Consider the following 20,659-nt stretch of genomic DNA (forward strand, 5'->3'; position numbering starts at 1 on the left):
TTGAAGGGACAACTAAACGCAGTTCACTAGATTTTGCTCTACAGTCCAAGCGCTGAAAGTTGAAAACACAAAACATTTCCTCCCCGAATACATTAAATTCCCATTTTCTTATTTCAAAGTCTTCTACTTGCTACAGCATCCAGATATGCATTTCCCAAATGCACTGCTAGGAAAAGGGTGTTGTAAACAGTTTTACAAAAAAGGAAGGTTAACACACAACATATTTTTCCCATTACTTCAATACATCCTGCAAGACCTGCAAGCTTGGTAAAGAAAGAGTCTATTTAAAAATCTAGGGTGGGGAAGAATTAGCTCACCAAAACCATAAACAGATTTGCTTTCCACTTTCAGTCCAAAAGAAAAACAAGACAGGCTATGTGCATATTGATGCACACAATAGCACAATCATTTTAAAAACAAATGAATTGGACGGGAGAGGACACCAGAAGGGGGTTGGGGGAAAGGAGGAGTGGAGAGAAAGGGTCCAAGTCCTAGAGCAGAAAACCCGAGTTCGGCTCTTTAAGCTCCCTAAGAAGATATTGGAAAGCCTTTGTGTGACAGTGCAGGACCGCGAGCAGGCAGGGAGGATGACACATGTTGCTACAATGCCATGGTCTGTCTCTGGGTGCAAGCCTTTGAGTAATAAATTACATTATTTTCTGCAGATGTAACACAAAGGAGTCCTTCCCACTTATCCGCTGACCTTCCACACCAAGCATCCAAATACATTATTACTGTCTTTCAGTGGCAAATACAAAATTTAATTCCCTTCTCTCTACTTGCCTTCCCAAGAGACTGTGACTCTGTTTACCAAGTCAGAGTGAAGGTACAAAAGCTTTACCCTATTCCTCCTGCTGAATTCTCCATCTGTAATGGTAAGACAACCCAGAAAGCAACAACATTCACTGCGTTTGCAAGATTACTGCTATAAGATATTTGAGGATCCACTTCGGGTGCAGTGAATTGAGGCAGCTTCAAGGAGGACAGCTCTCAGGAGGCTGAGGGTGCATGTGGATCCCAGCACATCATGTGCTACAGCAGGGTCCATCAGTTTATTCCTACCAGTTTAACAGACTGGATTTAGCCTGCAGAACTGGAAGTGTGTCAGGAAAGCTACAGCAAACAGCATCAGTCCAGTTGTTGTACTCCCAACACCAATTACTTAATAAAGTCTAGAACCATGTCTAAAAAGCAGACTTCAGGCATGCCACAAGCTGGGTAGAAATCACTCGAGGGTTTGAAAATTCCCATTTCCATGGGGACACTGTCATTTATCACACAGCCATGAGCTGGGTCAATGAATTCCCTGCCAGTCTGCTCACTAAGGCTTAACCATAGAGCTTCGTTTCTTACAAATAAAACGGCTTTGCTCTGGTATGAGACCCAATTGCTTCTACAAAAACCTGGAACAGCGTAATGGAAAACTGGAGTCCTACTTCCAAGCACACTTCTTCCATCCACAGAAGCCAAGGGGAAAACGCATCGATCTCCTAACCCCTCATCCACAAACGGGACAGAAGAACATTTATTAAGTTATATGGCTTCTTAGGGGGTGGGGTAAAAAATAAATCAGTAGTCTAGCATAGAGAAATACCAGCCAGGAGAAGAGTACAAATACACAGGACATCTGAACTCTGTCCTGTTCAAGGTGTGATGTTTGGAAGCAAAAAAAAAAATTGCCCCATTCTCAGAGTTCTGAGAGTATAACCCAAGTGTACCAACCATGGAGCATAGCAGGGCTCAAAGGTTAACAGAACAAACCATGAGCACTCATTTCAGCCCTCGGGCCAGAACAGCCTTTGTAGGAGAATCCTGCAACACGCTGAAATATGCCAAATTTCTCTGCCCACGTGCCAGAAGACGGAAGCACTGCACAGGCAGCCCGAGGCGGCAGCGGCAGCCTACCTGCGCGAGGGACCACGACCTTGGCCTGTCCTTCTCCAGCTCCTCCTCCGCGCTCGCGCGCATCTTTGAAGTGCCTGCAGTCGCCTCAGCTGCGCCGGGATTCAGGGCTGCAAGAGAAGACGTTACATCAAAAAATTACTGCTGCACCTCTGCAGGAAAAGGCGACCTGTGGTTAGTAAAGGCTCAAAGTAAAAATAAAACACCGATCAGTTTTAGGTGTCTTCCAGCTCATGCTATCCACCCTGCCGTGCTCCCCCACAGTACATCCCCACCAAAGCATCCCAAAACACACATCTCTGATTTTTTTTCTTTCCACTCAATGAGCAAAAACATCATTTATCAGAAGTTAACTAAGTTCGCTGAATTAATCACCAAGCACCCAACTGCTCTGCTCTCAACCCAGTAAAAGCAAAAACTTCCCAGCTGTGGCATGCTGGAAACGAGGGACGCTGCTCCCCAGCTCTCGGCTCATGGGCTCCGTTCGTTAACAGGACTGGAAACCTCAGTGGCCGAGAACATATTTAAAGAAGCAATCACAGCACCCTGGCCGACACCGCCACAGCCTGCAGCTATATATAACCTACAGCTCTGCTTGTAGCTGTGGGCTTCCTCTCTGCCCTCCATTTTCCTCTGCTGCCATCCACTCCCTCTTCCCTCATCCACGGAGAAGCAGCAGAGCCAGCCTGATGTATTTCATAATTTCTAAACTTAACTGTCTAAAGGGATAACCAGCCAAGTGGATTTCTGGGATTAAGTTCAGACCGGGGGAGAAAACAGCGTACTGAAAAACAAAGAGTCACCCTGGAAAAAGGTGAGCCAGAGCTCGTAATAAGGATGAAAAATAAGAAAAATTCTGTTGTGATTCCAGAGGAAGGGAAAATTCACGTTTGTTTGCTGCTCCTGCCCGAGCATGGCCAGTGACAGGTTCTCCTCCCCCAGCAGCATGTCCCAAGTGTCCCTGTGCCTCAGCCAGCGTGTGTGCTCAGGCTGAAGTCCTCTGCCAAAGCCCTGCTGGTCTGCTTCTCAGGTTGGATCCTGCTGACCATACCCTTTGCATACCACCAGTTAGTTTCTTTGACTAAAATAAATAAGCGGTATGGAGACATTTAACCAAATAACTAGCACAGATGCATTGCAACGTGGGAAGGTGCTCCCCGACCTCATCCAAAATCCTGCAGACAAGAAGCATCCACTCTGGCTGTAATAGCACAGACCAAACCCCAGCAGGAGTTAAAAAAAGGGGGGGGAAAAAAAAAAAAAAAAAAAGAAAAGGAAAAGGAATTGGACAAGTGTTGAAGGATGCATGAAGGTTTTCTCTCGCTGAGTACTCAGGTGTCCCAACGCTTCCTTCTGCAAAGCCACACTTGGACAGAGCTCCCCCCAGACCCATGGTGCTGGTTGCTATATGTTATTTGCTATATGTTATTTGATGCATATTATTTTCCCAATTTAATTCACAGGAAATGCAAAGTGAGCACAAAACTGGGGGGAAATTCAGCCCCAAGTCTGGCAAATCACAAGAGTTCAGAGAACAACAACAAAAAAATGATTTAAATGACTGCTAGATGCCACAGCTTTTTCTTTTTTTCCTTGCTTTTTTTTTCTCCCCTAAGATGAAGGGAAGGCTTATTCTGAACCAATTAGGTTTCAACACACTTGGAAAGATCGCAGTGTTGAATGCTGGGACCTTGACATAACAGGTGACAACCTTTTCTACGCCAGAAAAAGTTTAACATACAATAAGAAACAAATATTAGACTGCTGATGGAGTGGGTTTTTATTCCAGTTATTTGTGTAAATGTCCTGTAACAACTTGCACAACACTACAGTCTCCCAAATGAAGTGATAACAGCACAGCCCCAGCTGCTTATCTCTCATTCCTCCTTCAATAACATTACTGGTCCTCTTGCTGTATTATATGAGCTCTCTCTGCTATGGTAGGTTTAATATCATTCACACAATCCTTTAGGGATTCAACATATGGCTAAGATTCTAACAGACAAGATTTCGCGATCCTTGGAGTACCTAAATTAAGAGTGACCTTGATCACAACAGTCTGAGTGGCTTCGCGCTTTCTGAAATTAAAGGTGGTTTAAATAGAAACTTAAGCTGGAGACAGAGAAAAATCTGAGTTTCCCAAAACCTTGTTCTGAAATATGGAGCAAGCCCCCTGCAAATTTGGCACCATGAGCCACTATTACCCTGGCAGCTCCTCCCTGAATTGCCTGAAGTTGCTGCTTCAAGTAAATTGATATAGGAGAGAGATAGGGCAAGGGGGCAGGGGTTGGGGTTTCCTCCGAGTAGCGCTTGCAAACACGTCAGCTGCTTATCACTGAAACTGGAATAGCAACAAGGACAACCAAGGCATGCTTTTTTTTTCCTAACTTCCTTCAGATATTAAAATCCCAGCATCTGATAGCCACGATACACTCGGGTCCCTCTGCCCCTGGGATTTCCTCTGGCTGCCAGAGCCTCTGATCATCGTTACCATCCCATTGCCATCCTTTCCAAGTCTTATGGTTTCATCAAGCTTGACTGAGCAGCTCTAACCCTGTAAACAGTTCAAGAACAGAGAGTATATTCCCCAAATATGAGAGTCAACACAGAGAATAAATCATCCTCATATACCTGGGGATTTAAAAACGTAACACCTGAACCAGCTGGGACAGCAGGCTCATGAAAAGGGAGGAAGAAACACGAGCCTCCCAGCAGCATCTCTGTGCAGGGATCCACTGAGGGGCTACACACTTAAATGTCAAAACTGCTGCAAAGCCTCAAGAATATAGTGTATTCTGTTTTCCTTTCACCTGGCAACCCTACCTTAAATTTATTTATTCAACAGCTGTTAGCTCTCTTCTTGGTTTTTGGTTTGTCTTTTTTAAAAAAAAAAAAAAAAAAAAAAAAAAAAAACAAACAGCTGGAGAGAGAACAAGGCTGTCCCAGAACAAAACCTCCTCGCAGACCAAAGCCTGGTTCAACCTGATGGTCACCCAAGCAGGCGAGGCAGCCCTGAGCCCAGCTCTCGGCACTCTTCCCCACCAGAGGTTGGGCTGAAGAAGAAGAAAATGATCCGGAAAAAAGACAAAAATAATTCCCCTGCCTGCTGGTCCCCAAAGGGGATGCTGTTGGGGATGCTTCACCTTTTCTTGCTGTTCCCAGGACTGGGAAATAGCACAGGCATGAAGGCACTTTGCAAGACCCCAGCTGTGGCAGAGATTGGCACCTTCCTGTGGTCCACGGGACCTTCTTTCCCAAAAGCCAAGAATACGGCACAATTTCCTCACCGTGCCACTCCGCATCCCGACACCCATAAAAAAAAAAAAGTCTTCTGGTTCCCTTCAACGAGCATCGCAGTCCAGTTTACAAAAGTTATGATTTAGCAGCTCTCACACTGCGTCTTGAAGTTGATTAAAGATGCTCTCTTACCTACCACAGAACAAAAAGCTCATTTATACCTTGAAACCTGACTGGATTTTCATGGATCTAACAAAAAGGTGATGTGCAGTGATGCACAGCTGCGGCCAAGGAAAAACTAATTCTCTTACTCGGCCTAAGATTTTGTACCTTGTTTGCAAATCAACAGCACAGATCTGCTCCCCACTCTTGACTATAAAACGGTTGTTCCCTACAGGAAAAAAAAGGGAAGTTGGTGTCAGACTGGCATCTTTGGTAAGACTCTTGGAGGAAAGAGTGCAGAGAGGACACTGCAGAGCACAGTCCTGACGTGCAAAGGATGCGCGTGGAGGAGACGCTGCTCAGCCTCGTGGGGCCTCCCGAGACAGCCCAGCAGAGACCATCCCGCCCCACGGGCTCTGCTGCGCGTGGGATGCCGTTTTAAAAAGGTTCCCATTCCCAAGGTACAATTAAAGGACTGACAAGCTACCATTTAGAATCTCTAAAGCGGCTGTTTCTATTTTTCTGCTATTTACGCAGAGCTGGGAACTTGTCTTTAGTGATATTTCTTTAACAAGAAATAGCTATACTAAAGGCAACATCACCCACGCCCCCTCCCTGTCTCTACCAACTCAAGGGAACCAGTGTCCTGGAAAGGCTATATCATCGAGAGAGGCAAGTCATACAATTTAACATCTATAACATTCTATTTTAGAATCAAAGAACGTAAAATAGTTCTAGCCAACACCTGCTTTTGTAGAGAGACATGCAAACTTATATTATCTTTAGTCACTTCAATCTTTTTAAGTGCCTGAAAATTAAGCCCCAGAACATCATTTGTCATCTCTTGCTTATTTTAGACTGAAAACAACCCTTTCTGGCCTCACCACTCCATGCCAGTGCTGTAGGAGGGGAGCACAGGAGCGCGTCAAGACAACTCCCACTTGCAGGAGAATAAACTGCACCTTCATCATGCAAGAATGACCATCAAGAAATATTAGAAAAATATTTCCAAGGCATCTTCATCTTTCAACAACTGATGTTCCACAAGCTGTTCAGACCATCAAATCCAGTTGTTATTTTTAGGGAAAGTATTGCCCAATATTTAATCTGAACTTTTTTCTCTACAATATTAGGATCATGACCTCTTGCCCTATCCACTGTGAATGCAAAAAGCAAACATCTGCCCTTTTAGGCACCTGAAGATGTATTTCTTCCCTCCCTCTTCTCTTATCTAGAGCCAAACAACACAGGTTTGTTCAGACCAGTGGTTTTATGCCTCCAGTCAATCTCATTACAACTCTCTGGACCTCCTCCAGCCATCCTCTTCTCTCCTGCCACAACCAGAAGAGGACACCTACCCCCAGCCTTCTGCACTACAGACCTATCTACCCCCATATGTTTATTTTCAGCTAGAGAGAGATGAGTTTTATACCCAATCTCCAAGAATTTACAAGCAGATAGAGACATGGTCCAATTCACATCTACCTTAGTAATTTTTTCCATCACAAAGAGAACGAATTATGGAATATTCTCATTAACCTAAGAATTCCTATTGCAGAGTTACAAAAATAAAATCCTATTCAGGTTGGATTTTCAAGAAAAGAGGTATATGCAGCATCAAGCATTAAAGCTTGGCAAATGATATTCAGCTTCTCGCTCCAAGAAAAGGAGACAACAGAGCAGACTCCCACTCCTCTCATTTTCATTTCACTGCCCACAAGGACGCTCTGAAGACCGCAGGGCACACAAATATCTAAATTTTACTGTCTATTATTGGAGAGCAGAAATCGTCACTCTGTTACATGTTTTATACAAGACCTAACAGGGCTCTGATCATCTGTGTGATTATCCAGTTCAGCTGAAACCGAAGAGCACTGGCTTTGCTTTCACCCAAAAATCCCAAGCCCACAGCATCCCGCAGGACGTGGGAAGCTGCGGCTCCATTCCTGCACTGCCTGGAAGGTTCTGCATCGTTAGCTCCAGCTCCTGCTGTGAGCTGGGACATTCTGGGATGGGGAACTCTGTCAATCCCCTGGGATCTGCCTTCCATGCTGGGTAACGTATCTGAACAGTCAGTACGTTCAATAACATGTGGACAGTTTCTCTGCCTTGATCTCCAGCCTCTTCCAGCTGCAATTACTGCTCCTGTTCACAAACCCTTTATGGGAGCAAGGGGACAACAAAAGCAAAAGTAAGTTCCCCTGAGCACTCTGGCACAGGCAGCACTGCTGTTAACTCAGGTATAAAAAAGCCTGGGAGCCAGCAGTGACGATACTATTATAATACAAATTACTAATACAAGGGACCTCATCGCTCTCAGTTTCCACATGCAGCTTGGCTAAAACCAAAGGATCCTATTTTTTTTTGTGGTGCACGGACCTTGCAAACTCCACAGTTAGCAAAGAAAAACCACACTGTCAGTTTTTACACTGTCCATAATATCTTTTTAAGTTGATTTGTCATTTAAACTGTCAGTTTGAAATCTAATAATTTTAAAAAATGAATAAAATATTATGTATTACATTCACAGGCTGTTACCACTGCCAAATTCCTCCGTCAATTTTTACAGGATTATAATCACACTCCTCTACTAATGTTTTATTCTCTTGTTTCTGTGCCAAAGAGATGGGAAAGAGAGTAAATGGCTACTTAAGAACAGTGTATGACAATCCAAACCAAAACTGAAAATGGAGCAAAGTGCTGTGCTATTCCTCCTCGGGGTGGGACGCTCATTAAGAGCATCCTTATGTGTTGGCTGTAACTCAGCACCCAAAATGCTTTTCAAACACCAATGTAACTTTAAAGCAGGTCTTCCCATGAAAAAAAAAAATATTATTTTAAAGAAGCAGCATTTTTAATTGCAAGGCAAATGCACGGGAGGACAAGTTTTATGTTTCTGACATTGAGAAATACCCAACTCTTGAAGAGACTAGAAACTTCATAACTCAACAGGGGACACAACGGGAAGGTCAGTGGGAACCAGAGCAGGTAGAAGAGCTGAGCACACTCCTAGACACTATACATCCTCCCTTACTACTACATTTGCTGCTCAGAAACCCTACTGCCTTGTCTTCTCCCTAAACTCTCCTTCTACTTTAGGTGGAACAGATGAACGGACCCATCTTTGGTCCTCCCGGTTTGCTCTTCCCACTACGAACGAGCTCTGTCTGAGCAAACTGCCAGCTGGGACCCAATCCCAGCTCCTGCAGGGACCTGGCTGGGGCTCAGCCTGGGGAGAGTTACACAAAACAAGGATTTCAGCCTTTCTTAGTCAGAATCTAATGCCTTTTTCTTTTCCCCCAAAAAATGCCTGGAGCACAACAGTGCTTGTTTGTACAAAGATGACAAACAAAATTGTCTAGAAATGGAAGCAAAACCTTATTCACCCAAATTAATGGGCAAATTTTACAACATGAACACAAGAAAAATGTTGGACTTGGGATTTTTTTTTTATTCCTGCAAGCCACTTTTTTTTTTTTTTTGTGCAGGACACTGTTCCTTTATAAAAGCATTCTTCTGAAAGCACTTCTCCCATGAAGCTCCCCCTCCAACAGCTACTGTTACAAATCTGTGATAAAAGACGTATTCAGCAGGGTTTGGCACACAAATAGCACCCAAACTGGCATTGCCAAAGCCATGCTATTTTATCATGAGCGTCAAAATACCCAGAGAAAGAAAAGATGCTCTTGCTGGGAGCATCAGCTAGGAGAAACTTCAGCTCTTAGGGTCATGAGAACCTCAGATTTCATCAAAGGTAAAAAGGAAACAAAAAAGTGTCTAGACACAATTCTGGAGAACACCTCTCATGCAGGAGTGTAACGTGATCCAGATTTTCAAGGACTGATGACCAAGCAGAAGGAACCTTTGATGGATCATCACTTGATTTGGTCCAGCTTCAGGACTTTGCAGTGTCTCACTGGTGATTTCTGAGTATTTTGGGGGGAACCATGCTGTGAACCTCAGCCCTGGCAGCACCCTCAGGTCAAACGCTTTGCCAACGCAGGGGAGAGCGGCCGTCCCCAGTGCCGCCGCGCTCTTCAGCCAGTGCCCAACCTCACGGGTGGGAGCAGAGCCACGGAGGTCCCGCCTGACTTTGGAGCTCAGATGAACTGGGACGTTTTGCTTGCCTAGACAGGGTATGTGTCCACGATCTAGCCATTTAACACTGCCAAAAAAAAAAAAGCAGGAAGTCTTGCTCTCCTCTCCTTTACCCCCCCACATCTCCCCGTCCTTGCGGTCTCTCCGTATCCCTTCGCACGTGCCAGACCTCTCCAAGAGCTTCTGCACCAGCAGAAAGCTGTCCACTGTTATCCCTGACCATCAGATCAGACCAGCTGACTCACAAACCTCAAACTTAAGCTTGCAAGGGAAATATTAACGGAAATAAGACCCCACGCTGACTCAGCAGCGCAGCGAGGCAGGTCCATCAAAGCCCCGGGGGTGAGCAGGTCACAACGGAGGAGCGCAAGCCCCGGTGGCATGGACAGAGAGCTTTGCTGTTTCTGTAGAAGAGGGGCTGAGCCCGCAAGCGTGTAACACCTATAGGGTATCTTTGCAGGGATGTATGCACGCACACCCAACGGCAAGCACAGCTCTTCTGTCCTGCTGCTCTTCCCTTCCACACCAGAAACAAACCACAGTCAAACCAGACCCGGCATCCAGAGCACGAGGGAAAAGAAACATCTCAGCAATGAATAGATTTCAGCTGGAATCTCCCAGGAGACGGTATTAAAATGAAGGGGGGAAGAAATAAATAAACGGAGGAGAAAAGAATCAACTTGCCAGTATTAGCCATGCCAACTTCTGAAACAGTAAGTCAAGCACCGAACACCACGGCACCAGCTCCTGGTCTGGGATACTGGGAAATAATCAGGCTAGCACAGGGCGGTGAGAGGAAGGCATTTCCCTATCCATCTCTGCCCCAGAACTCCCATTTTCCAGCTTTTCTCCATAACTGCGAAGCTCTGTAGGTTTGTTTTTTTTTTTTTTGTTTTTTTTTTTTTTACTTTAAAAAGCTGAGATTTTCACTGAAGTCCCTGGTTCTGAGTGCTGGGCTTTAATCCAAGTGTCAGACAGCAGGAGATAGTGATGGGCTGCAGGAGCTGGCCACCAGCCGAACCCTTTTCCAACCAGCTCAGCTGGGGTCTGGATTCAGGAATCCACACCATTGCACTCAGGAAGTATTTCCCAAAATGCAGAGTTTAGCCCCAAAGCTGTACCATGCAGCAGCAAGCACAACTCTATAATACTCTATAAATACATCACTATGTACCATGCTCACCAGGTCCAGCTCTAAATCTGGTTCACTCATTAGTTGCAGAAAATATAAATATTCTCCCTGGTTTTTGGTGCAGTATTCCCAAGCTGATCCAGAGAACCTATGGAGTCACTAAGCTATAATTAGAGATTTATTATAAAAGGTGTTTGGGATGCCTGTCAGCACTGAAGGAGACTCTGTATTTAAGGTACCCTTAACACACATAACGGCAGCAAGCCATTTTCTTGGCTTTCACAAAAAAAAAAAAAAAAGCCAACTTGTTTACTCACCTCAAGTGACTTTTCTTGGTCTCCTGTTTGCGAGAGTATTTTCAGCCTCTAACTTGATTAATGGCGTTTTTAAAAGGTAAAAAAGTAAAAGCCATCAGTAAGGTGGTTTAAAAGATACATTTTTACCCATAGCTCATAATGTGATTACCAGCTAAATCTTGCTTTTCACCAAAAAAAAAAATTAATCAGGTGCAGGACGTGCATGTTCACTCATTCGTTATTGTAGGATTGTTGACATTAGCTTTTATTTTTAGAAAAACATGAAGTGTGGAGGGGAAATGAAACAATGCAATACTTCTTTGAGACTGCCTCTAACATTAGGAAAATATGCAAAGAGAATACCGTAGTGATCCGCTTGCATACCTTCCCACAGAGCGCTGGGCTTGAATTTATAAAATAATAAATACTGTTTCAAAGCACTTGGATTGGCCTGACTTTTTTTTTTTTTTTTTTTTTTTTAAATAACATCAGACAGTATCACCATATCCTGAGCCTTTGGGAGGGAGAGGACCGGAGAGCCACATGCCAGGGATGCTCACTGGGACCTGGTCTCCCTCCTGGCTGTCACACCACAGGGTGACCCCAGGCAACTCTCATTCCCCACACCAAAAACAGGGGACACATCAGATCACTGGCTTGATGCCAGAGTGAGCATTTCACATCACACGCACCTTCAATTGCCCTAATCCTGCAAACAGCTTAATAAAAAGGTTGTTCCATCAAACACACTGGGATTTCTTGCCTTTGCAGCACACCATGGTACACTAACAGCAGCAACTGTAGGGCTGGGGTTTCCACAGACCATCCCCTGCATTTCTAAATGAAATATTTTCAGGCCTACAAGCACTGAGCTATATCACAACTTAGCAAATGTTGCTAAAATAAAGTTTAAACTGGAATAAAACAGCATCTCTGAAGTGATGCTCTGGTTCAACACCTGGTAGCAGCATCGCCTGTGCTTTGCTGTTGGAAAATAAGTCCTGAGGGTGAGGTGGCCATGGCCAGGATGACCAAGGCTGCTCTAGGAGGGGAAAACCACCAATAGGAAATTAAATCATCTCTGCTAATACTGAATGTAAATTCAGGTGCTGCATTACACCAGCTGCCAGGTACAGCTCCGCAGAGGCAATCTTTCCTGGTGCTGTCTGGACATGACACCATGAAGGCATCAAGACAAAGAGAGGATTTCTCTGATCACCCACCTTTGGGGCAGAATGGGCCAAAAAAAAAAACCAAGCAGGGCAGTAAACAGCCACAAATCCCCGTGGTAAGAGGGTGCCCAGCTCCCGGATGATTTGAAATCACCGCTTCCCAAATGCTGATTTCCATCCATCCTTTCAAAGCACAACAACAAAATATTCGTGAGCTGGATGGCTGCATGGTAAACACAGAAACAAATTTCACTATTAATGGCCTCCAGTGGACTTATTTTTGCATTCTGCAGCAAAGCACCACTGCAACGGAATGTCTTCTTCCAGTAGACTATTTACTGTCACATACATTCATAAAATTATGGACATTTGACTTACAATTTCTATTCCCCACCCCCCAGAAGCAACTGGAATTATGCTTCCTGGTTGCAAAATTAGCAATACTTTGTACTTACAATTCTGTTTCAAGAACCTCCCTCATTTCTTTTTTATAATCACATGGAGAACAGCTACACTGCATTTTTCATTGCACATACCATTTTTCACTACATTGAGCTTGAGGAAAATTTAAGACTTCCTCCCCGCCCTGTCTTCTTTTTAATGGGAGATGTGATTATTGAAATTAATTCGGAAAATAGTCAGCATTCACCAATCAGCTCAGCAGTTTGGGTTTTCTTCATCTGCTGGTTACATGCTAATTATTGTACTGGTGGGATTGTTTCCCATTCACATTTGGAATTTACAGCACAGTAGGGAATTCATTAAATTAGAAGAAAAATACCAAAAAAAAATAAAGAAAGAAATCAATGACATTTTAAATTCAACATATTTTTTTTTAATTTTCTTCCAAGTCTCATGCCTACAAGGACCTGACAAACTCTATCCCAGCAGAACAGATGCACAAGGCAGCGCTTCCGAGTGTTAAGGGGCAGAGCAGCAATGACACCTCAGAGGAGACATTATGGGAAGGCAATGCAATGCTTCCACTTTCATCAATACCTCTGTTGTTCACCCCATCCTCCACCGCCTCACACCAACCGTACCCTTTTCCCCTTGGCCAACATTTGTAATTAAAAAGGGAGACCTCCCCACGCATGGGTAAATAAGCCCCCATTTCCAAGCCCAGGACTCCAGCAGTGCCAAAACTCCCGTGCTGAGGTAAGAACCGGGGTTTGCCCGAGCGGGGAGCAGAGGTGGTGATGGCAGACGTGTCCCATCATGGCCCCTGCCTCAGCAGCAGCTCTGATGGGCTCGGGTGGCTTCATCTTCACCCCAGAAGAGCGAGAGGGACAGAGCAACACGTGCCCACACCACCCACTGGCAAGGACCGGGTTCTCCAGCTATCAGGTCTACCAGCTAAGCGCAGGTCCCTGGTGGAGACCCTCTTTTGAAGGTACCTGGCAGAGAAATCCGTAATTTTGCTACATGAATCTCAAATACTATTTACCACCTCGTTTCACCTAGGCAAGCATATAGGCCAGTGCTGTCAACAGCAGGGCTTTGAGCACACAAGGGAATTCATGTTTGAGTTGCAGCGCTGTTTATTTGGTGTGGTTACCCCTGAAAGCAAGGGCACCTTCTCACCTCCATCCTCTGAGCTCCAACCGTCCTGTTGAAAACCACAATAAATAAATAATAAAAAAAAATCACGCCTAAAGAATAGCCATGATGAAGCAGTGGCATGGACTGGCAGTGAGGCTAGGCAGGGTACCAGGGTTGCTCGTGGTGAGGCTTACTTTGCAGCCAGAGGCACCCCCAGAGCCCCCAGTTTAGCCCAGTGAGAGGAGCCCAGCTCCAGGCGGGATGCTGGGGAGAGCATCGTCTGAGAAGCAGGGTCCCCGTGGGTGGCACGCAGAGATGTGGACGTCTGCCCAGGGAAAGCACCAACCTCCTAAGGGCTGTGGGGCGGTGGGGCCAGCACTCCTGAATTAAGGCAGAATGGGATCGGGGGCTTGCTGTGATCCGGACATGCAGACCAGCAAGAAGAGGATGCTGACAAAAACAGGAGAGCATGGAGATTGGGAAAGGGTTAGGTCCAGCTGGACACTGGGCACAGCAATGACTATTCACTGGGGAGGGTTTTTGCACAATTAACCGCCAGTATACTGGCTCCAAAGATGCTTCCTCCAAAGCATCTTAATTTCTAGTGCTTTTATAAGCAGTGCCATGATTGCCACAGCCAAATCTCCAACCTCCGGAAACGGTGCCAGCACGTGGCAGAGCAAACACAGCTCAGCACCACCAACCCAGGCTGGGTGAGCAGGACACCACCATGTCACTGAGACAGACATTGACTGCAGGGCGGGGAAAAAAGCTAAGAACAAAGGACCTGCAAACTTTCAATGGTTGCTACATCACCCTTGGTCTCCATCTTTCCTGCCTGTAAAGCAGCATGAAAATGCCAGACATGGGAGCAGGGAGCACAGGCTGCTATTTAAAACATCCGCTGCACTTCAGGGTACACACACAACCGGAGGAGCAGAGCCTAACAGGTGGATTATGGTCTTAATGAAATATTCAGATTCATTTGCTTGCTCTGAGTCCAGACCACAAGTCTGCTTCCCCTCTGCTAGCGCAACTGAGGGGGGGGTTGCCCAGATTTTTATTTTAAATTAGTTCTGCCTCTATAAAAGAGAGACACTCCTTTTGTCTCAAGTATTTTCCAACATGGAAATGACTCCTAGCAAAGAAAGAACAGGATACATTTCAGAAGAGGAGTCCGTATTTATATACTGCTTAACAAACCAAAGCACAACACAACAGGCTCAAATAACCACCTGCACACATTTCAGGATGAATTGCCTCTGAGGACCACCCTACAAGTAGGAACACACATAAGACCCAATTAACCTTAATGCAAAGAGTAAACACACCCATCTTGCCAGGGCTGCAAAAAATCCACATATCAAGAAGCCCCGTTGGTGCCACATCCAACCCATCAAGGTCTCCAAAGCCACTGAGCACCATGCTCAAGGTGCTGGTTTAGAGGTGACCATCTCTACAGGGTTGACCAGAGCCAAAAGGCATGACACAGACTGCAAGAAAAAGCCTAGCACATGAGCTAATGTGCTACCAGTGCCCTAAGACAGGACCTGGAGCCACCAGGAAGGTCTCCAGCCATTGCAGCCTGGATGAGGCTTCACAAGGAGCCACTGATATCATTGGATCCTTAATGCAGAGACCCAAGACATCAGTTCATGAAATATGCTACACATCAAAAAGCACCCAAGACAATCTCATCTCGAATGTCCTCTTACATACAATATACTCCAAGCACTCTGGTGTGCTACAGCAAAGACCCTTGCTACTCCTGTGCTGAGGAGATCTGGAGATAAAAAGCTACAGGTTCAAGTATTGAAGACCTCAAGCCTAACTTTTAAAATAGTAAGACTAAAGAGTTTAATTTAAGGAGACAAGAGCAGACAAGAACTTTCAATCCCTCTGAAGACAGACAGACACCAACTGATTCCTGATTATTTGTGGAAGAGAGAAGAACAAAGCAGCAGGGCACAAGCTTTCAGCAGTAACCACACTCTCCACCTGTGGGACAACCCAACCATTGGACTTTCCAGAGGGACACCAGCAACATCATCATGACTGGGGCTGCAGGACAGGAAAGTGAAGTTAAGATTTTTTAAGATTAACAAAGATTTTTAATCTTTGTTAAGATTTGATGTATTCTGTGAGTTTTGTTTTCAAATTGATTTAGGCAGTTGACCCCACCACTGACCTGAACTCCTCTGCAGAACAAAAAATACCCACCCTGCTTTCTGATATGCACCTGGATATAAAGAAAAATGTGTCATGGCTTCTGATTTACAGCACTGTAGAGCACGAGTCCATAGGAGATGCACAAACTTCCAGATGGAAGAGAAACAGACAGGACTGATTACATACAATTATTAATGTGTGTGTTTCTACACCACTGGAAAAAGCATTGAATATGCTGAAAAAGAAACAAAGCAGAGAAAAATAAAATTACTATCCATTCAAGTATTTATGCAATACTAGCATGACACTTTAGGGAGATAAATATTTGCTTGTCCTATTTCCAAAAGAGAAGTTTTTATAAGTTTCATGAAGAACTCTTTATTTATTGAAGCACAAGAGCAGAGCACACACGAGCATCCTGCACACCAAGCTCCTGTCTTATCCTCATGGGAGCAAACTGATTCCCTTTCTACCTGTAGGACAAAAAGTCCTGAAAACAACCTCAAGACAACTATTCAAGAGAAGAAGAGTTAAAAGACACCAACACAAATAGCAGAGAACCAACTCCCGTCCTGGAATCCCCTTTCAACTGATTCATCTGCCTCTTGTCTCAGTGAATTTTTAAGTGCTCGTTATTTAAACTTGTCCTACCCAGGCTCTATTAACGACACTGACAAACAAATTTCAGGGTTCATTCCCCACCCTATTCTTGACATGGCCCTCTCAAGCATCTCTGTATTAGAAGAAAAAACCCAAAAAGCTCTTCCCTTTCCCCTTGAGCAGCCCAGCGGCACAGCAGGCAGTGAAGCCCCATCACCCAGATTGGATTTTCTGAGCATTACTGGGCAAAAGCATTTGGGTGGAGCTATCTTGGAAACTTTTGCAACCTTAACACCATGCTTTTTTTATTTCATTTTTTTCCCCAAGCAAATGCTAAAACACATGGGGGGCCTGTCTGGAGCGGTGAGGGCAGCGCTCGCCTTCAGCAGGAGGAACATCACAAAAGCCATCACTGCAATTGAACACACAGTTTAGAAGGCTCATTCTCCATTTTTTCTATTTCTAAAAATAACAATAAAGTAGGAATAAGGAGTGAACCGCATGCAGACAAAAGAGGAGTTCAGTTAAACATCACCCTAGCATACACGTAGAAAAAACAGAAGGTACCCTCGCACTGTGTCCCTCTAAAAGGGGAGAGGAAAGAGAAACCACAGTCTTTGAAACACATGAGAACATGCTCCACACAGAGACGAGCCACGGCTGCAATGGCTGTGAGTGTATCTGGTGACAACCCAACCGCTTCGGCTCTGCTCTTGTGCCATGTGTCATCACCAGCTCCTCTAACTCCACCGCAATCCTCATCCGACCAGAGCTTCTCGAGTGACTTCACTTCACGCAAAGTCACTCCATTTGCATTTTAAGCATTGTTATTTAGAACATTTGTTCAGGGGAAAAAAAAAAAAAAAAAAAAAAGAGAGAAAAACCAAACAAACAAAGGGGAGAAGCACAAAACTTGTTTTTTTTTTCTTTTTAATTAGAAACATTACCCCTCTCCTACTCAACAAAAAGCCATCACAGCTGCAAGAGTGAGACACTGCAGACCTTCACCACAAAAACCATCCAAGCACCAGCAAGCAGGATCTTCTCCAAATGAGCCTCTGTAGCAGGACTAGACTCATTCCACCTGGAACAGATGCCTCAGTTGCAAACATAAATAAATAGGAGCCCAGGATGACTAACACAAAGAGAGAGACACCTCAAAGTCTGCACAGGGAGAATCATTCTTAGGACAAGCAGGGTCGGGGGAACTTGGACCTGGCTCTGGACTCCTGTTTTCCTGAACAAGTCCCTCTTTTTCAGGGCCACATCAGCTCCCTGCAAGAACAAGGGTGATCATAACTTACATTAAACATGAGCAAACCAAGGACCTCTCCATTGGATGAATCTCCCTCACACTTTTTTACATGCAAATCAGGTGGAAAAGACAGAAAGGAAAAAAAAAAAAAAATCAGGAGATGGGAAGCAAGGGACCCGCTGCAGCAAAGCAGGCAGCAACAAGGCAGCCCATGGGGGTTTGCTTGCACAAACTGGGGGGGGCTGAGCTGGACAGTGGCATGGGGGTGGAGGGCAAGGGATGTCTGCTCCCATCTTTTGTTTGCACACATTTCCTCAAACCCTCAGTTATTTGTTTCCACTCCCAACAGTTTTCTGGGGCAGCTAACGCCCTGCCTGCATTTGGCAGGGCGCAGGCGGCCGGGTCTGTGGAGGGGATGAACACGAGTGGGTGTTCCAGGACACGGCCCCACAGTCGGACACCGCACGAGACGCACCGAGGCGACAGCCTCGCACGGAGCCGCGGGCTCCTCGTGCCCGGTAACCCGGAGAGGGCTCCCAGGGCACCGAGCCACCACCGGGCCCTGCAAACGATGCTCCCGACCCGTCCCACCACAAAAACGGGGGAAAGCTGGACAAGGGACGGACGCAGACCCGCATCCCCGGGTTGGACCGTAAACCCAAGTTGTAGATAATTCCAGGAGCTACGAGACGAGCTGTTTTTACATAGTAACACCATAGTAACCGAGACAGATGATAAAGCTCGCATACACATGGGCACCACATTTTTGGAGGGGAAGAAGAGGAGGTCTCAACAGAAGAAAAACCTTCCTGCAAAGCGAGGGGACACATTCGCGCAACGGAGAACCAGAGCCACGCTGCTGTTTAAATCTGTCCCCAGCGATAACCCGGCCGGGTCCCACCCCCAGCCCAGCTCACCTACCTCAGGTGTCCCTGTTCCAGGCTGTCAGCACTGCCTGCGCCCGTCCCTGCACCTCCCCAACACAGCCAGCAGCCCCCACGGGGCTGGTTTTGCTTGGCTTTGCAACAAGGGGTTTTATTGATAGAGATGTGCTCCCACGAGTGACTCTGGGGCTTCAAGTTACGACGGCTTTCTTACGGTAGCAGGAATTGCAGAGGCTGAGCCCCATCAGAAAAACCTATGCTAAACCCCAACCCATCTATAATATAATTAACACAAGCTACAGATCAGGCTGTATCTGAAGCAGAATGCAATCCAACAGCCTCCTCTTTCCCACCCCCAAAGGTGGGTCAGGGCTCCAAAACTGTGTGGGCATTTGCACTCTGTGAGTTAGTGAGATGAACTAAGGGAAAACAATAAACAGACTGGAACAGTTTGCTCCCTCTTCTCGGCTACGCATCCCAAATTGTAAAATACATCAAGGTCATGGAACCAACCTAGTTAATAGAAGTTATCATTAAATTGCTGTTTTCTTCTACAGTAAATAAAATTATTCTGATCTTCTGAGGTTTTTTTAATCTCCTTCTCATCTCTTAAAGAGAAATTAGTTTAAAATAAGCTGTTCCAGATAATGAAGTAAACTTCTGGCTTCCTATCCGTGGAGGATTGTTCCCCAGGACACCGCAATCCTTGGTTGGGGATGGCAGACAGGAGGCGAAGGGAAAAGAGCAGCGAAACCCCCCCTGCGTGGCCAGAGCCACCCCCCCACAGTGGGTGAGAGTAGAGCCTGCTCTGAGGGGAGCAGAAATGGGAAAACACGGCTCAAGAAGGGCTTGTATTTTTTTTTTTTTTCCAGGTACATCCATCAGCCTAACAACACACATTACCTACCTCACCCCCATCACCTACCTCTCCCCCAAAAGTTTCCCATCTCGTAACCAGAATAGAAAAAGGACCCCTTGGAAAAACCTCATTGCTTGAGTTTTGAGGGCACAGACTAAGCATGCCCCGAACCAGGGGACAGAGTTTAAAGCCCCGAGCACAAGCTGCGTAGTCACTTCTCGGACACACCAGCCATCCAAGCAAACACGATGCCCGCTCTCCACCTTGGACCCGCACCCCCCTTTCCAAAACGTCCCCGCTCCCCAAATCCGTCGCTCGGAGCGGAAAGGCCTCAGGCCGCTGGCACCTGGCCCCGGGCCGGCTGCCACCGCAGAAGCCCCGATCAGGAGCTGGCACAACCCAGGCAGGACTTTACCCCAGCAGCCCGAGGCTGTGAGGTTAAACCACTGTCCCCAGGCAGGCGAGGAAAGCACCGAGTGGGAAATCGGGAGAGAGCGACCTGGGGTTTAGCCCCAGCTCTGCCACAGATTTCCCACGCGGCCTCGGGCATGTCACTTAACAGCAGCACCGTTTTCCTACCTGTGTGAAGATGGAGATGCCGCCTGCTCGCATCCCAGTTTGTCCCAAGGCCAGACACGTTAAACCCGTCACCGGGAGCCACAAAATGCCCCCCACCAGTGACCAAACCCTCTTAAGCCCCAACTGCTACACGAGTGGGATCAGCCACCCCTCAGTTCCAGAAGCAAGGAGCCAGCGAGGGCTGGAAAAAAAAGACTTTTCTCCCTCTAAAGACTAAAGAAAAAAAAAAAAAAAAAAAAGAAAAAAAAGAGCACAACGCAGACCGTCCCAGGGGAGAGGTAGCCGAGTCCAGGGCAGCTCCGCGCAGCCAAGCACTCACGCGGAGCTCCCACAGAGCGGGCCGGGCGGCTGATTTTTAATTCCATTTATTTTAATTTAAATCGTAATTGCTGACGAGCCGCTCGCCGCAACGGGCAGCACAGCCCGCCGGCTCCCCGGCCCGCGGCAGGGCTGGGCGCTCCGGGGCGGCGGCGGAAGGACACGCGTGTTCCGACCCCCGAGTGGGGGCCCGCGGCCCGGCCCCCCGCACCTGCCCGGGTTGTGTGTGTGTGTGGGGGGGGGGGGGGTAGGGGGTGTCTGCGGTCCCCGGGGGCAGCGGGTGCGGGCGGGACGGCGGCGGCGAGGCGAGGGAGCCGCCCCTCCGCGCCGGGCGCTCAGCACTCACCCGCGACAGGTCCCCGGGCCGCCGTGGCGATTCGGCGCGGTCCGGCGGAGGCCCCGGCCCCGGCGGCGAGCGCGGGGCGGGCGGGGCGGGCGGGCGGGCGGGCGGGCT

The 20,659-nt window shown here is 46.7% G+C and overlaps 1 protein-coding gene across 5 annotated transcripts in view; it reads right to left on the minus strand.

Annotated features, from left to right (window-relative positions):
• ZHX3 (zinc fingers and homeoboxes 3) overlaps window positions 1–20,622 on the minus strand; it is a 51,725-nt gene extending 31,103 nt beyond the window's left edge. The window contains exons 1-2 of one of the 5 annotated variants that reach the window (XM_042800789.1): window positions 20,552–20,622; window positions 1,906–2,012 (exon numbers count right to left, since the gene is read on the minus strand). The gene's annotated coding sequence lies outside the window, so the exon portion shown is untranslated. The other 4 variants (XM_042800788.1, XM_042800792.1, XM_042800791.1 and 1 more) reach the window with 4 other exon arrangements.
• Between the last annotated feature and the right edge of the window lie 37 nt (window positions 20,623–20,659).

This window comes from Tyto alba, unplaced genomic scaffold, assembly GCF_018691265.1.
Source record: "Tyto alba isolate M040663 unplaced genomic scaffold, T.alba_DEE_v4.0 Super-Scaffold_33, whole genome shotgun sequence".
NCBI classification, from domain to species: Eukaryota; Metazoa; Chordata; class Aves; order Strigiformes; family Tytonidae; genus Tyto; species Tyto alba.